We start from the raw sequence: 15,886 nt of genomic DNA, 5'->3' as shown, positions 1-15,886 counted from the left end.
TGTGCGATATTCTGTCAAACGCCTTCTCCTGGTCGAGGCTGATGAGGCACGTATCCACCTGCCTGTCCTGCACGTAGGCGATCGTATCCCTGAGTAGCGCCAGGCTATCAGCTGATAAGAACAGATACTACACTTGATCTTAGCCAAAAGGCCGAGAAGCGATAGCCCGTCAATTCCCAGCTGGCCCCCCTCCCTTCCTCAGCCACTGGCTTTCACGCGCCGCTTGCTGGCCACAGAAAAACCGTCAGCCTGCCTGAGTGCTGCAGTAGCGTCGCAGCGCAGCAGGGGGCTCAGCGTGTGCGTCCTTTACTCTGCCGTCGACACCTGCTGTGCCAGGAGGCAGGTGCTGCCACATGTTCTGTTTTTGATGCTCTTGTGAGTCAGTGCACCGTTCCTGGAGAGAGTGCAAGACCAGGTCGATGCGTGGCGTGGTAGGAGCCAGCCCCTTTCCCCAGCGCCCTGTTCCAAAAATCAGGTTAATATTTGGTCCCCAGATCGGGGAACTATCAGATATTAAACTGATAAGAACAGATTTTTTTTTTTCCAAAAATATACTTTATTCATAAAAATCTCAAGTAATCTATTACAGTGTACAGGGCTTCGAGTAGCAAAACAATGCGGAATCAAAACATTTTTGCAGATCCATCCAAAACTACAGTGACTACATTTCAGTACTTAAAAAACTATGTCCATGTCTCAAAATTTACATATTTGTACTAATTACCATGATTACATTTGAATTCTTAAAAACTATATACACGCCTTAAAAGATTACTGTGTGCCGTTAGTGCTCAGATTGGCACACAGTTACGCAGGTCGAGGGTATTCTGCAGTTCCTGGGCCCTCGGTCTGCCTCCGTTAAAAGGCCTTACAGTGTGGCCTTCCCCCATTGTGCCTTTGCGGCGGCTGCCCCAAGCTTCAGCCCGTCCCTTAGCACGTAGTCCTGGACCTTGGAATGTGCCAGTCTGCAACACTCGGTCGAGGACAGTTCTTTCAGCTGGAAGATCAGCAAGTTTCGGACGGACCAAAGTGCGTCCTTCACCGAGTTGATGACCTTCCAGCAGCAGTTGATATTTGTCTCGGTGTGCGTTCCCGGAAACAGCCCGTAGAGCACAGACTCCTGCGTCACCGAGCTGCTCGGGACGAACCTCGACAAATACCACTGCATCTCGCTCCAGACCTTCTTTGCAAAGGCACATTCCAGAAGGAGGTGTGCGACCGTCTCGTCAGCCCCGCAGCCGCTTCGAGGGCAGCGTGCGGTGATGTTGAGACCTCGAGCGTGCATAAAGGATCTGACGGGGAGTGCCCTTCTCACTGATAAGAACAGATACTACACTTGATCTTAGCCAAAAGGCCGAGAAGCGATAGCCCGTCAATTCCCAGCTGGCCCCCCTCCCTTCCTCAGCCACTGGCTTTCACGCGCCGCTTGCTGGCCACAGAAAAACCGTCAGCCTGCCTGAGTGCTGCAGTAGCGTCGCAGCGCAGCAGGGGGCTCAGCGTGTGCGTCCTTTACTCTGCCGTCGACACCTGCTGTGCCAGGAGGCAGGTGCTGCCACATGTTCTGTTTTTGATGCTCTTGTGAGTCAGTGCACCGTTCCTGGAGAGAGTGCAAGACCAGGTCGATGCGTGGCGTGGTAGGAGCCAGCCCCTTTCCCCAGCGCCCTGTTCCAAAAATCAGGTTAATATTTGGTCCCCAGATCGGGGAACTATCAGATATTAAACTGATAAGAACAGATACTACACTTGATCTTAGCCAAAAGGCCGAGAAGCGATAGCCCGTCAATTCCCAGCTGGCCCCCCTCCCTTCCTCAGCCACTGGCTTTCACGCGCCGCTTGCTGGCCACAGAAAAACCGTCAGCCTGCCTGAGTGCTGCAGTAGCGTCGCAGCGCAGCAGGGGGCTCAGCGTGTGCGTCCTTTACTCTGCCGTCGACACCTGCTGTGCCAGGAGGCAGGTGCTGCCACATGTTCTGTTTTTGATGCTCTTGTGAGTCAGTGCACCGTTCCTGGAGAGAGTGCAAGACCAGGTCGATGCGTGGCGTGGTAGGAGCGAGCCCCTTTCCCCAGCGCCCTGTTCCAAAAATCAGGTTAATATTTGGTCCCCAGATCGGGGAACTATCAGATATTAAACTGATAAGAACAGATACTACACTTGATCTTAGCCAAAAGGCCGAGAAGCGATAGCCCGTCAATTCCCAGCTGGCCCCCCTCCCTTCCTCAGCCACTGGCTTTCACGCGCCGCTTGCTGGCCACAGAAAAACCGTCAGCCTGCCTGAGTGCTGCAGTAGCGTCGCAGCGCAGCAGGGGGCTCAGCGTGTGCGTCCTTTACTCTGCCGTCGACACCTGCTGTGCCAGGAGGCAGGTGCTGCCACATGTTCTGTTTTTGATGCTCTTGTGAGTCAGTGCACCGTTCCTGGAGAGAGTGCAAGACCAGGTCGATGCGTGGCGTGGTAGGAGCCAGCCCCTTTCCCCAGCGCCCTGTTCCAAAAATCAGGTTAATATTTGGTCCCCAGATCGGGGAACTATCAGATATTAAACTGATAAGAACAGATACTACACTTGATCTTAGCCAAAAGGCCGAGAAGCGATAGCCCGTCAATTCCCAGCTGGCCCCCCTCCCTTCCTCAGCCACTGGCTTTCACGCGCCGCTTGCTGGCCACAGAAAAACCGTCAGCCTGCCTGAGTGCTGCAGTAGCGTCGCAGCGCAGCAGGGGGCTCAGCGTGTGCGTCCTTTACTCTGCCGTCGACACCTGCTGTGCCAGGAGGCAGGTGCTGCCACATGTTCTGTTTTTGATGCTCTTGTGAGTCAGTGCACCGTTCCTGGAGAGAGTGCAAGACCAGGTCGATGCGTGGCGTGGTAGGAGCGAGCCCCTTTCCCCAGCGCCCTGTTCCAAAAATCAGGTTAATATTTGGTCCCCAGATCGGGGAACTATCAGATATTAAACTGATAAGAACAGATACTACACTTGATCTTAGCCAAAAGGCCGAGAAGCGATAGCCCGTCAATTCCCAGCTGGCCCCCCTCCCTTCCTCAGCCACTGGCTTTCACGCGCCGCTTGCTGGCCACAGAAAAACCGTCAGCCTGCCTGAGTGCTGCAGTAGCGTCGCAGCGCAGCAGGGGGCTCAGCGTGTGCGTCCTTTACTCTGCCGTCGACACCTGCTGTGCCAGGAGGCAGGTGCTGCCACATGTTCTGTTTTTGATGCTCTTGTGAGTCAGTGCACCGTTCCTGGAGAGAGTGCAAGACCAGGTCGATGCGTGGCGTGGTAGGAGCCAGCCCCTTTCCCCAGCGCCCTGTTCCAAAAATCAGGTTAATATTTGGTCCCCAGATCGGGGAACTATCAGATATTAAACTGATAAGAACAGATACTACACTTGATCTTAGCCAAAAGGCCGAGAAGCGATAGCCCGTCAATTCCCAGCTGGCCCCCCTCCCTTCCTCAGCCACTGGCTTTCACGCGCCGCTTGCTGGCCACAGAAAAACCGTCAGCCTGCCTGAGTGCTGCAGTAGCGTCGCAGCGCAGCAGGGGGCTCAGCGTGTGCGTCCTTTACTCTGCCGTCGACACCTGCTGTGCCAGGAGGCAGGTGCTGCCACATGTTCTGTTTTTGATGCTCTTGTGAGTCAGTGCACCGTTCCTGGAGAGAGTGCAAGACCAGGTCGATGCGTGGCGTGGTAGGAGCCAGCCCCTTTCCCCAGCGCCCTGTTCCAAAAATCAGGTTAATATTTGGTCCCCAGATCGGGGAACTATCAGATATTAAACTGATAAGAACAGATACTACACTTGATCTTAGCCAAAAGGCCGAGAAGCGATAGCCCGTCAATTCCCAGCTGGCCCCCCTCCCTTCCTCAGCCACTGGCTTTCACGCGCCGCTTGCTGGCCACAGAAAAACCGTCAGCCTGCCTGAGTGCTGCAGTAGCGTCGCAGCGCAGCAGGGGGCTCAGCGTGTGCGTCCTTTACTCTGCCGTCGACACCTGCTGTGCCAGGAGGCAGGTGCTGCCACATGTTCTGTTTTTGATGCTCTTGTGAGTCAGTGCACCGTTCCTGGAGAGAGTGCAAGACCAGGTCGATGCGTGGCGTGGTAGGAGCGAGCCCCTTTCCCCAGCGCCCTGTTCCAAAAATCAGGTTAATATTTGGTCCCCAGATCGGGGAACTATCAGATATTAAACTGATAAGAACAGATACTACACTTGATCTTAGCCAAAAGGCCGAGAAGCGATAGCCCGTCAATTCCCAGCTGGCCCCCCTCCCTTCCTCAGCCACTGGCTTTCACGCGCCGCTTGCTGGCCACAGAAAAACCGTCAGCCTGCCTGAGTGCTGCAGTAGCGTCGCAGCGCAGCAGGGGGCTCAGCGTGTGCGTCCTTTACTCTGCCGTCGACACCTGCTGTGCCAGGAGGCAGGTGCTGCCACATGTTCTGTTTTTGATGCTCTTGTGAGTCAGTGCACCGTTCCTGGAGAGAGTGCAAGACCAGGTCGATGCGTGGCGTGGTAGGAGCCAGCCCCTTTCCCCAGCGCCCTGTTCCAAAAATCAGGTTAATATTTGGTCCCCAGATCGGGGAACTATCAGATATTAAACTGATAAGAACAGATACTACACTTGATCTTAGCCAAAAGGCCGAGAAGCGATAGCCCGTCAATTCCCAGCTGGCCCCCCTCCCTTCCTCAGCCACTGGCTTTCACGCGCCGCTTGCTGGCCACAGAAAAACCGTCAGCCTGCCTGAGTGCTGCAGTAGCGTCGCAGCGCAGCAGGGGGCTCAGCGTGTGCGTCCTTTACTCTGCCGTCGACACCTGCTGTGCCAGGAGGCAGGTGCTGCCACATGTTCTGTTTTTGATGCTCTTGTGAGTCAGTGCACCGTTCCTGGAGAGAGTGCAAGACCAGGTCGATGCGTGGCGTGGTAGGAGCGAGCCCCTTTCCCCAGCGCCCTGTTCCAAAAATCAGGTTAATATTTGGTCCCCAGATCGGGGAACTATCAGATATTAAACTGATAAGAACAGATACTACACTTGATCTTAGCCAAAAGGCCGAGAAGCGATAGCCCGTCAATTCCCAGCTGGCCCCCCTCCCTTCCTCAGCCACTGGCTTTCACGCGCCGCTTGCTGGCCACAGAAAAACCGTCAGCCTGCCTGAGTGCTGCAGTAGCGTCGCAGCGCAGCAGGGGGCTCAGCGTGTGCGTCCTTTACTCTGCCGTCGACACCTGCTGTGCCAGGAGGCAGGTGCTGCCACATGTTCTGTTTTTGATGCTCTTGTGAGTCAGTGCACCGTTCCTGGAGAGAGTGCAAGACCAGGTCGATGCGTGGCGTGGTAGGAGCCAGCCCCTTTCCCCAGCGCCCTGTTCCAAAAATCAGGTTAATATTTGGTCCCCAGATCGGGGAACTATCAGATATTAAACTGATAAGAACAGATTTTTTTTTCCAAAAATATACTTTATTCATAAAAATCTCAAGTAATCTATTACAATGTACAGGGCTTCGAGTAGCAAAACAATGCGGAATCAAAACATTTTTGCAGATCTGTCCAAACTACAGTGACTACATTTCACTACTTAAAAAACTATGTCCATGTCTCAATATTTACATATTTGTACTAATTACCATGATTACATTTCAATACTTAAAAACTATATACATGCCTCAAAAGATTACTGTGTGCCGTTAGTGCTCAGATTGGCACACAGTTCCGCAGGTTGAGGGTATTCTGCAGTTCCTGGGCCCTCGGTCTGCCTCCGTTAAAAGGCCTTACAGTGTGGCCTTTCCCCATTGTGCCTTTGCGGCGGCTGCCCCAAGCTTCAGCCCGTCCCTCAGCACGTAGTCCTGGACCTTGGAATGTGCCAGTCTGCAACACTCGGTCGAGGACAGTTCTTTCAGCTGGAAGATCAGCAAGTTTCGGGCGGACCAAAGTGCGTCCTTCACCGAGTTGATGACCTTCCAGCAGCAGTTGATATTTCTCTCGGTGTGCGACCCCGGAAACAGCCCGTAGAGCACAGAGTCCTGCGTCACCGAGCTGCTCGGGACGAACCTCGACAAATACCACTGCATCTCGCTCCAGACCTTCTTTGCAAAGGCACATTCCAGAAGGAGGTGTGCGACCGTCTCGTCAGCCCCGCAGCCGCTTCGAGGGCAGCGTGCGGTGATGTTGAGACCTCGAGCGTGCATAAAGGATCTGACGGGGAGTGCCCTTCTCACCACCAGCCAAGCCAGATCTTGGTGCTTGTTTGTCAGTTCTGGTGATGAGGCGTTCTGCCAGATGACACTGACAGTCTGCTCAGGGAACCATCCGACAGGATCCGCCGTCTCCTTTTCTCTCAGGGCCCCAAGGACGTTACGCGCTGACCACTGCTTAATCGCCTTGTGGTCAAAGGTGTGTTTGCGGAAAAATTTCTCCACGAAGGACAGGTGCTGCGGTACGGTCCAACTACTCGGAGCGTTCCGCGGCCATGCGGCCAGACCCATCCTTCGCAACACTCGGGACAGGTAGAACCTCAAAAAGTAGTGGCACTTGCTGTTGGTGTACCGAGGATCTACGCACAGCTTGATGCAGCCGCACACAAAGGTGGCCATCAGGATGAGGGCTGCGTTGGGGATGTCTTTCCCTCCGTTCTCTGGAGATTTGTGCATCGCCTCCCTCCGGACGCGATCCATCTTTGATCTCCAGATAAATTTGAAGATGGCCTGCGTCACTGCTGCAGCGCAGGATTTGGGGATAGGCCACACCTGCGCCACGTACAACAACACGGACAGCAACTCGCACCGGATCACCAGGTTTTTCCCTGTTATGGAGAGCGAGCGTCTCTCCCACAAGCCCAGTTTCTGCCTGGCTTTCGCGATGCGCTCCTCCCAGTTTTTGATGCATGCCCCTGCCGCTCCGAACCATATCCCCAGCACCTTCAGGTACTCTGCCCTGACGGTGAAGGGGACAAAGGATTTGTCGGCCCAGTTCCCAAAGAACATGGCCTCGCTCTTTCCCTGGTTGACTTTGGCTCCCGAGGCCAGCTCGAACTGCTCGCAGACCTGGAGGAGCCTGCGGACAGACGAGGGGTCCGAGCAGAACACAGCCACGTCATCCATGTACAGGGAGGCTTTGACCTGCGTGCCTCCGCTGCCTGGGATTGTCACCCCTTTGATGCCTGGGTCGCTTCTGAGGGCCTGGGCAAAGGGTTCAATGCAACACACAAAAAGGACGGAGGAGAGAGGGCAGCCCTGTCTGACTCCAGACCTGATTTGGAAGCTATCTGTTTCCCACCCGTTGACTGAGACTGCGCTACTGATGTCTGTGTAGAGCAGTCGGATCCAATTGCGTATTCCCTCCCCAAAATCCATTTTGGAGAGCACATCCATCATGTAGTTGTGCGATATTCTGTCAAACGCCTTCTCCTGGTCGAGGCTGATGAGGCACGTATCCACCTGCCTGTCCTGCACGTAGGCGATCGTATCCCTGAGTAGCGCCAGGCTGTCAGAGATCTTCCTGCCGGGTACAGCACAGGTTTGATCAGGATGGATTACTGACCCCAGAGCAGACTTGACCCGGTTGGCGATGACCTTGGCCAGAATTTTGTAATCCACGTTCAATAGTGAGATGGGTCGCCAATTCCGAATTTCTTCCCTCTCCCCCTTCTGCTTGTAGATGAGGGTAATGATGCCTTTCCTCATGGATTCTGACATCCTGCCCTCCAGAAGCATACTCTCGTATACTTCCAGGAGGTCCGGGCCCGTCAAGTCCCACAACGCCGAGTAAAACTCCGCCGGTAAGCCGTCGCTTCCGGGAGTTTTACCCTTCTGCAAGGACTCGACGGCCTTGGTCAGCTCTTCCAGAGATACCGGTCTCTCCAGGCTGTCCCGCTCACCGTCGTCTAAGACCTGCGTGATAGACGACAGGAAAGACTGGGAGGCCGTGCTGTCTGTCGGCTTCAGGTCATACAGTCCGGCATAGAAGGATTTGCAGATCCTCCGAATGTCAGACTGCGATGACCCCACTGAGCCGTCCTCTTCCTTCAGGCTGCTGATCACAGAGGTTTCTCTGTGCACCTTCTGGAAGAAGAAGCGTGAGCACTTTTCGTCCTGCTCCACGGAGCGGACCCTGGACCGGAAGATGACCTTGGCGGCCTCCGAGGCAAAGAGCGAGGCTTGCTGGCTCTTCACCTCCTGGAGCTCCTCCTTGACATCGACCCCCATCGACTGCAGTTGGAGCAGTTCCTGCATGCTTTTCTGGAGTCGGGACATGTCCCGCCGTCTCTCCCTGGCCTTCTGAACCCCTTTGCGAATGAAGAACTTTTTGATGTTGCCTTTGATGGTTTCCCACCAGAGCGATGGAGACTCAAAGAAGGGTTTGACGGTCCTCCAACCGTGGTAATCCCTCCTGAGTTCCTCGAGGTTCTCTGGGGTCAACAGTTCTACATTCAGCTTCCAGGACCCCCTGCCCACTTTCTGGTTTGCCTCCAGCTGACAGTCGGCCAGCAGGAGGCAGTGGTCAGAAAAGAACACCGGCCTGACGTCGGTGGGCCTGACCGTGAGCGCGCGGGACACAAACATAAAGTCGATCCTGGAGCGAACCGACCCGTCGGGCCGCGACCACGTGTACCTGCGCTGCCCTCCGTCTGCTGGGTTGCTGAAGACGTCGAGCAGCTTGGCATCTTTGACCGTCTCCAGCAGGGCTCTGGACGTAGCGTCCAGTTTGTTTTCAGCCCTGCTGGATCGGTCGGCCTTGTCTAGGATACAGTTGAAGTCCCCACCCAGAATGACCGGCCTGGAGGTGGTGAGCAGCTGTGGCAGCTGCTCAAAAACCGCCAGCCGCTCGGTTCTGGCGGCAGGGGCATACACATTAATCAGCCTGAGAGGGCAGTTTTTGTACGTGACGTCTGCTACGAGAAGGCGTCCCCCCACCACCTCCCTAACTTCGGAGACGGTGAAGCCACCTCCCCGCAGCAGGATGCCGAGGCCCGAGGAACGGCAGTCGTTCCCACCTGACCAGATGGACGGTCCGTGGGACCACGCACTCGACCAGCGCCTGTAGCTGCTGAGGTGAGGGATCCCACACTCCTGCAGGAACAGCAGGTCGGCTTTGACGTTGGCCAGGTAGGATAATGTGGACGCACATCTCAACCCATCTTTGACACTGCGTACATTTACCGAGGCAAACTTAAAAGACATTTTTAAAGTACAAAAAGATTTGGCAGTTCTTACATGTCCGTCAGTCAGCATGCACCCGGTTCCGCATTCCTGTGGTGCTGACGAAGTTCTGCAGGGCGGCAGGGCTGATATATCCGTCCGAACCTGCCTCAAATCCTCGTCGGCGACTGGGTGACATCGTGGGAGTCATGTGGCCGTCTGGATGGTCTGCTGCTGCTGCGATGGCCTCGGTTCTCCCCGTCACCTGTGGATTCTTCGTCGCTTTTGAAAAGAGCCTCTTGAGGTTCTGTCGTCGTCTGGCAGCTTTTCTCTCGTCACCGTTGAGGGGTCTCGCTGCCACGGATTTCCTTTTCCGTATCTTTCTGCTGGATTTGACTTTCAGCCAGGGGCTTTCGAGCTCCGAGCTCTCCTGTTCCATGGCTTCGGCGCCCTCTGCTGGTGGTGCTGACGATGCGTCCTCCTGCTGCACTGGGGGGTCCGTTCGTCCTTCCGAAGCCTTTTCCGGGCCTGCTTCTGGACCGGTCGTCTGTCCCTCTGAGGTGGCACGGACGCTTGCCTTCTTCACTCCGCCTCCGGTGATCTGGGCGTAAGTGGCCTTTCGCTTGGGGCAGGCTCTGTAGACGTGGCCAGCCTCCCCACACAGGTTGCAACATTTGCTGTCGCTGCAGTCCTTTGTCGCGTGCCCCTCCTTCAAGCAGTTTCTGCAGAAGGTGGTGCTGCAGGTCGCGGCAAAATGGCCGGTTTTGCCGCAGATTCGGCACACTCGAGGCTGTCCCGCGTAGTACAGGAAGCCTCGATTCCCCCCGATGGCAAAATTGGAGGGCGGGTGCAGGAGGTCTCCGTTGGGGTCGGTCCTGAGAGTTACTCTCACCTGTCTCTTACAGGTCCAGATTCCGTACTTGTCCATCACATCCGCGCTCTCACCCTTCACCTCCACGTACCTGGAGAGGAACGTCAGCACATCAGCCGCAGGGACGTAGGGGTTATACATTTGGAACGTGATAACCCGGTTCCTCTGGGACGGCACGGTGAACAGGGGCTCCGCCGTCAGGATGGAGAGGGGCCCCTCTTTGCCTTTCTCCTTGAGGGCTGTCAGGAACTTGAGGCATCCTGACAGGCTCCTGAAGCTGACGTCCACGTAGGGCTGGTTGCTGTATTCAGCCACACCGTAGACGTCTGCTGCCTGGAATCCGCAACACTCAAACAGTACCTTCTTCACGACGAAGTCTCGGCCCACGGGCGAGTCTCCTCCTGAAGCCTTCACCCGGATGGTGTTGGGCAGTCCTTGGCCTGTAGCTTTCGATGTAGCTGCAGCCATAGTTCAGCGACACTGAGTCGTACAGTACCGGCGTTTGGTCCAAGCCAGAGGCTTGAAACCAGCATTAAGGTCCACCAATAGCAGCAGAGCTCAAGTGTTGCAGACGGTCTTCTCCCGATCGTCTGACGCCAGCTTCCACAACGCCCATCGAGATCCGATAGCTCTTTGCGAAATTCGAGCCTCAGGCTAAGATCGCTTGTAGACAGTGAGAACGGCTCTCAGTCCGAGGCCAGTCAGTTTGTATGGAGTACACCCGAGCAACTGACCCAATCCTGAAGGGGTGGACGCTCAACCGGCTTAGTTGGCACCGTTAGGTTTCCACCGGTGGCAATCCCCTTCGAGGAGACACCTCTAAACTGATAAGAACAGATTTTTTTTTTCCAAAAATATACTTTATTCATAAAAATCTCAAGTAATCTATTACAGTGTACAGGGCTTCGAGTAGCAAAACAATGCGGAATCAAAACATTTTTGCAGATCCGTCCAAAACTACAGTGACTACATTTCAGTACTTAAAAAACTATGTCCATGTCTCAAAATTTACATATTTGTACTAATTACCATGATTACATTTCAATACTTAAAAACTATATACACGCCTTAAAAGATTACTGTGTGCCGTTAGTGCTCAGATTGGCACACAGTTACGCAGGTCGAGGGTATTCTGCAGTTCCTGGGCCCTCGGTCTGCCTCCGTTAAAAGGCCTTACAGTGTGGCCTTTCCCCATTGTGCCTTTGCGGCGGCTGCCCCAAGCTTCAGCCCGTCCCTCAGCACGTAGTCCTGGACCTTGGAATGTGCCAGTCTGCAACACTCGGTCGAGGACAGTTCTTTCAGCTGGAAGATCAGCAAGTTTCGGGCGGACCAAAGTGCGTCCTTCACCGAGTTGATGACCTTCCAGCAGCAGTTGATATTTGTCTCGGTGTGCGTTCCCGGAAACAGCCCGTAGAGCACAGACTCCTGCGTCACCGAGCTGCTCGGGACGAACCTCGACAAATACCACTGCATCTCGCTCCAGACCTTCTTTGCAAAGGCACATTCCAGAAGGAGGTGTGCGACCGTCTCGTCAGCCCCGCAGCCGCTTCGAGGGCAGCGTGCGGTGATGTTGAGACCTCGAGCGTGCATAAAGGATCTGACGGGGAGTGCCCTTCTCACCACCAGCCAAGCCAGATCTTGGTGCTTGTTTGTCAGTTCTGGTGATGAGGCGTTCTGCCAGATGACACTGACAGTCTGCTCAGGGAACCATCCGACAGGATCCGCCGTCTCCTTTTCTCTCAGGGCCCCAAGGACGTTACGCGCTGACCACTGCTTAATCGCCTTGTGGTCAAAGGTGTGTTTGCGGAAAAATTTCTCCACGAAGGACAGGTGCTGCGGTACGGTCCAACTACTCGGAGCGTTCCGCGGCAGTGTGGCCAGACCCATCCTTCGCAACACTCGGGACAGGTAGAACCTCAAAAAGTAGTGGCACTTGCTGTTGGTGTACCGAGGATCTACGCACAGCTTGATGCAGCCGCACACAAAGGTGGCCATCAGGATGAGGGCGGCGTTGGGAATGTCTTTCCCTCCGTTCTCTGGAGATTTGTGCATCGCCTCCCTCCGGACGCGATCCATCTTTGATCTCCAGATAAATTTGAAGATGGCCTGCGTCACTGCTGCAGCGCAGGATTTGGGGATAGGCCACACCTGCGCCACGTACAACAACACGGACAGCAACTCGCACCGGATCACCAGGTTTTTCCCTGTTATGGAGAGCGAGCGTTGCTCCCACAAGCCGAGTTTCTGCCTGGCTTTCGCGATGCGCTCCTCCCAGTTTTTGATGCATGCCCCTGCCGCTCCGAACCATATCCCCAGCACCTTCAGGTACTCTGCCCTGACGGTGAAGGGGACAAAGGATTTGTCGGCCCAGTTCCCAAAGAACATGGCCTCGCTCTTTCCCTGGTTGACTTTGGCTCCCGAGGCCAGCTCGAACTGCTCGCAGACCTGGAGGAGCCTGCGGACAGACGAGGGGTCCGAGCAGAACACAGCCACGTCATCCATGTACAGGGAGGCTTTGACCTGCGTGCCTCCGCTGCCTGGGATTGTCACCCCTTTGATGCCTGGGTCGCTTCTGAGGGCCTGGGCAAAGGGTTCAATGCAACACACAAATAGGACGGAGGAGAGAGGGCAGCCCTGTCTGACTCCAGACCTGATTTGGAAGCTATCTGTTTCCCACCCGTTGACTGAGACTGCGCTACTGATGTCTGTGTAGAGCAGCCGGATCCAATTGCGTATTCCCTCCCCAAAACCCATTTTGGAGAGCACATCCATCATGTAGTTGTGCGATATTCTGTCAAACGCCTTCTCCTGGTCGAGGCTGATGAGGCAGGTATCCACCTGCCTGTCCTGCACGTAGGCGATCGTATCCCTGAGTAGCGCCAGGCTGTCAGAGATCTTCCTGCCGGGTACAGCACAGGTTTGATCAGGATGGATTACTGACCCCAGAGCAGACTTGACCCGGTTGGCGATGACCTTGGCCAGAATTTTGTAATCCACGTTCAATAGTGAAATGGGTCGCCAATTCCGAATTTCTTCCCTCTCCCCCTTCTGCTTGTAGATGAGGGTAATGATGCCTTTCCTCATGGATTCTGACATCCTGCCCTCCAGAAGCATACTCTCGTATACTTCCAGGAGGTCCGGGCCCGTCAAGTCCCACAACGCCGAGTAAAACTCCGCCGGTAAGCCGTCGCTTCCGGGAGTTTTACCCTTCTGCAAGGACTCGACGGCCTTGGTCAGCTCTTCCAGAGATACCGGTCTCTCCAGGCTGTCCCGCTCACCGTCGTCTAAGACCTGCGTGATAGACGACAGGAAAGACTGGGAGGCCGTGCTGTCTGTCGGCTTCAGGTCATACAGTCCGGCATAGAAGGATTTGCAGATCCTCAGAATGTCAGACTGCGATGACCCCACTGAGCCGTCCTCTTCCTTCAGGCTGCTGATCACAGAGGTTTCTCTGTGCACCTTCTGGAAGAAGAAGCGTGAGCACTTTTCGTCCTGCTCCACGGAGCGGACCCTGGACCGGAAGATGACCTTGGCGGCCTCCGAGGCAAAGAGCGAGGTTTGCTGGCTCTTCACCTCCTGGAGCTCCTCCTTGACATCGACCCCCATCGACTGCAGTTGGAGCAGTTCCTGCATGCTTTTCTGGAGTTGGGACATGTCCCGCCGTCTCTCCCTGGCCTTCTGAACCCCTTTGCGAATGAAGAACCTTTTGATGTTGCCTTTGATGGTTTCCCACCAGAGCGATGGAGACTCAAAGAAGGGTTTGACGGTCCTCCAACCGTGGTAATCCCTCCTGAGTTCCTCGAGGTTCTCTGGGGTCAACAGTTCTACATTCAGCTTCCAGGACCCCCTGCCCACTTTCTGGTTTGCCTCCAGCTGACAGTCGGCCAGCAGGAGGCAGTGGTCAGAAAAGAACACCGGCCTGACGTCGGTGGGCCTGACCGTGAGCGCGCGGGACACAAACATAAAGTCGATCCTGGAGCGAACCGACCCGTCGGGCCGCGACCACGTGTACCTGCGCTGCCCTCCGTCTGCTGGGTTGCTGAAGACGTCGAGCAGCTTGGCATCTTTGACCGTCTCCAGCAGGGCTCTGGACGTAGCGTCCAGTTTGTTTTCAGCCCTGCTGGATCGGTCGGCCTTGTCTAGGATACAATTGAAGTCCCCACCCAGAATGACCGGCCTGGAGGTGGTGAGCAGCTGTGGCAGCTGCTCAAAAACCGCCAGCCGCTCGGTTCTGGCGGCAGGGGCATACACATTAATCAGCCTGAGAGGGCAGTTTTTTTACGTGACGTCTGCTACGAGAAGGCGTCCCCCCACCACCTCCCTAACTTCGGAGATGGTGAAGCCACCTCCCCGCAGCAGGATGCCGAGGCCCGAGGAACGGCAGTCGTTCCCACCTGACCAGATGGACGGTCCGTGGGACCACGCACTCGACCAGCGCCTGTAGCTGCTGAGGTGAGGGATCCCACACTCCTGCAGGAACAGCAGGTCGGCTTTGACGTTGGCCAGGTAGGATAATGTGGACGCACATCTCAACCCATCTTTGACACTGCGTACATTTACTGAGGCAAACTTAAAAGACATTTTTAAAGTACAAAAAGATTTGGCAGTTCTTACATGTCCGTCAGTCAGCATGCACCCGGTTCCGCATTCCTGTGGTGCTGACGAAGTTCTGCAGGGCGGCAGGGCTGATATATCCGTCCGAACCTGCCTCAAATCCTCGTCGGCGACTGGGTGACATCGTGGGAGTCATGTGGCCGTCTGGATGGTCTGCTGCTGCTGCGATGGCCTCGGTTCTCCCCGTCACCTGTGGATTCTTCGTCGCTTTTGAAAAGAGCCTCTTGAGGTTCTGTCGTCGTCTGGCAGCTTTTCTCTCGTCACCGTTGAGGGGTCTCGCTGCCACGGATTTCCTTTTCCGTACCTTTCTGCTGGATTTGACTTTCAGCCAGGGGCTTTCGAGCTCCGAGCTCTCCTGTTCCATGGCTTCGGCACCCTCTGCTGGTGGTGCTGATGATGCGTCCTCCTCCTGCTGCACTGTGGGGTCCGCTCGTCCTTCCGAAGCCTTTTCCGGGCCTGCTTCTGGACCGGTCGTCTGTCCCTCTGAGGTGGCACGGACGCTTGCCTTCTTCACTCCGCCTCCGGTGATCTGGGCGTAAGTGGCCTTTCGCTTGGGGCAGGCTCTGTAGACGTGGCCAGCCTCCCCACACAGGTTGCAACATTTGCTGTCGCTGCAGTCCTTTGTCGCGTGCCCCTCCTTCAAGCAGTTTCTGCAGAAGGTGGTGCTGCAGCTCGCGGCAAAATGGCCGGTTTTGCCGCAGATTCGGCACACTCGAGGCTGTCCCGCGTAGTACAGGAAGCCTCGATTCCCCCCGATGGCAAAATTGGAGGGCGGGTGCAGGAGGTCTCCGTTGGGGTCAGTCCTGAGAGTTACTCTCACCTGTCTCTTACAGGTCCAGATTCCGTACTTGTCCATCACATCCGCGCTCTCACCCTTCACCTCCACGTACCTGGAGAGGAACGTCAGCACATCAGCCGCAGGGACGTAGGGGTTATACATTTGGAACGTGATAACCCGGTTCCTCTGGGACGGCACGGTGAACAGGGGCTCCGCCGTCAGGATGGAGAGGGGCCCCTCTTTGCCTTTCTCCTTGAGGGCTTTCAGGAACTTGAGGCATCCTGACAGGCTCCTGAAGCTGACGTCCACGTAGGGCTGGTTGCTGTATTCAGCCACACCGTAGACGTCTAAACTGATAAGAACAGATACTACACTTGATCTTAGCCAAAAGGCCGAGAAGCGATAGCCCGTCAATTCCCAGCTGGCCCCCCTCCCTTCCTCAGCCACTGGCTTTCACGCGCCGCTTGCTGGCCACAGAAAAACCGTCAGCCTGCCTGAGTGCTGCAGTAGCGTCGCAGCGCAGCAG

General features: G+C 55.6%; 9 non-coding genes and 5 pseudogenes across 9 annotated transcripts; all 14 read right to left on the bottom strand.

The window, feature by feature from the left end:
* Positions 1-75: 75 nt before the first annotated feature.
* Positions 76-163, bottom strand: LOC145338535 (U2 spliceosomal RNA; annotated as a pseudogene).
* A 215-nt stretch (positions 164-378) lies between these two features.
* LOC145338507 (U2 spliceosomal RNA) lies at positions 379-553 on the bottom strand (annotated as a pseudogene).
* A 654-nt stretch (positions 554-1,207) lies between these two features.
* Positions 1,208-1,366, bottom strand: LOC145338549 (U2 spliceosomal RNA; annotated as a pseudogene).
* Positions 1,367-1,581: 215 nt separating this feature from the next.
* Positions 1,582-1,773, bottom strand: LOC145338252 (U2 spliceosomal RNA). Its single transcript, XR_013885601.1, has one exon. It is a non-coding gene; the product is annotated as a U2 spliceosomal RNA (small nuclear RNA).
* Positions 1,774-1,988: 215 nt separating this feature from the next.
* Positions 1,989-2,180, bottom strand: LOC145338488 (U2 spliceosomal RNA). The gene has a single exon (XR_013885830.1). It is a non-coding gene; the product is annotated as a U2 spliceosomal RNA (small nuclear RNA).
* Positions 2,181-2,395: 215 nt separating this feature from the next.
* Positions 2,396-2,587, bottom strand: LOC145338251 (U2 spliceosomal RNA). Its single transcript, XR_013885600.1, has one exon. It is a non-coding gene; the product is annotated as a U2 spliceosomal RNA (small nuclear RNA).
* Positions 2,588-2,802: 215 nt separating this feature from the next.
* On the bottom strand, positions 2,803-2,994 carry LOC145338476 (U2 spliceosomal RNA). The gene has a single exon (XR_013885819.1). It is a non-coding gene; the product is annotated as a U2 spliceosomal RNA (small nuclear RNA).
* A 215-nt stretch (positions 2,995-3,209) lies between these two features.
* On the bottom strand, positions 3,210-3,401 carry LOC145338250 (U2 spliceosomal RNA). Its single transcript, XR_013885599.1, has one exon. It is a non-coding gene; the product is annotated as a U2 spliceosomal RNA (small nuclear RNA).
* A 215-nt stretch (positions 3,402-3,616) lies between these two features.
* LOC145338249 (U2 spliceosomal RNA) lies at positions 3,617-3,808 on the bottom strand. The gene has a single exon (XR_013885598.1). It is a non-coding gene; the product is annotated as a U2 spliceosomal RNA (small nuclear RNA).
* A 215-nt stretch (positions 3,809-4,023) lies between these two features.
* Positions 4,024-4,215, bottom strand: LOC145338465 (U2 spliceosomal RNA). Its single transcript, XR_013885808.1, has one exon. It is a non-coding gene; the product is annotated as a U2 spliceosomal RNA (small nuclear RNA).
* Positions 4,216-4,430: 215 nt separating this feature from the next.
* LOC145338247 (U2 spliceosomal RNA) lies at positions 4,431-4,622 on the bottom strand. The gene has a single exon (XR_013885596.1). It is a non-coding gene; the product is annotated as a U2 spliceosomal RNA (small nuclear RNA).
* Positions 4,623-4,837: 215 nt separating this feature from the next.
* On the bottom strand, positions 4,838-5,029 carry LOC145338453 (U2 spliceosomal RNA). The gene has a single exon (XR_013885797.1). It is a non-coding gene; the product is annotated as a U2 spliceosomal RNA (small nuclear RNA).
* Positions 5,030-5,244: 215 nt separating this feature from the next.
* Positions 5,245-5,417, bottom strand: LOC145338521 (U2 spliceosomal RNA; annotated as a pseudogene).
* Positions 5,418-15,653: 10,236 nt separating this feature from the next.
* Positions 15,654-15,764, bottom strand: LOC145338546 (U2 spliceosomal RNA; annotated as a pseudogene).
* Positions 15,765-15,886: the final 122 nt, after the last annotated feature.

The sequence above is a fragment of the Carcharhinus amblyrhynchos genome, unplaced genomic scaffold (genome assembly GCF_965287045.1).
Source record: "Carcharhinus amblyrhynchos unplaced genomic scaffold, sCarAmb.v2.hapA scaffold_98, whole genome shotgun sequence".
Taxonomy (NCBI): domain Eukaryota; kingdom Metazoa; phylum Chordata; class Chondrichthyes; order Carcharhiniformes; family Carcharhinidae; genus Carcharhinus; species Carcharhinus amblyrhynchos.
This window is presented reverse-complemented; position numbering and strand designations above follow the sequence as displayed.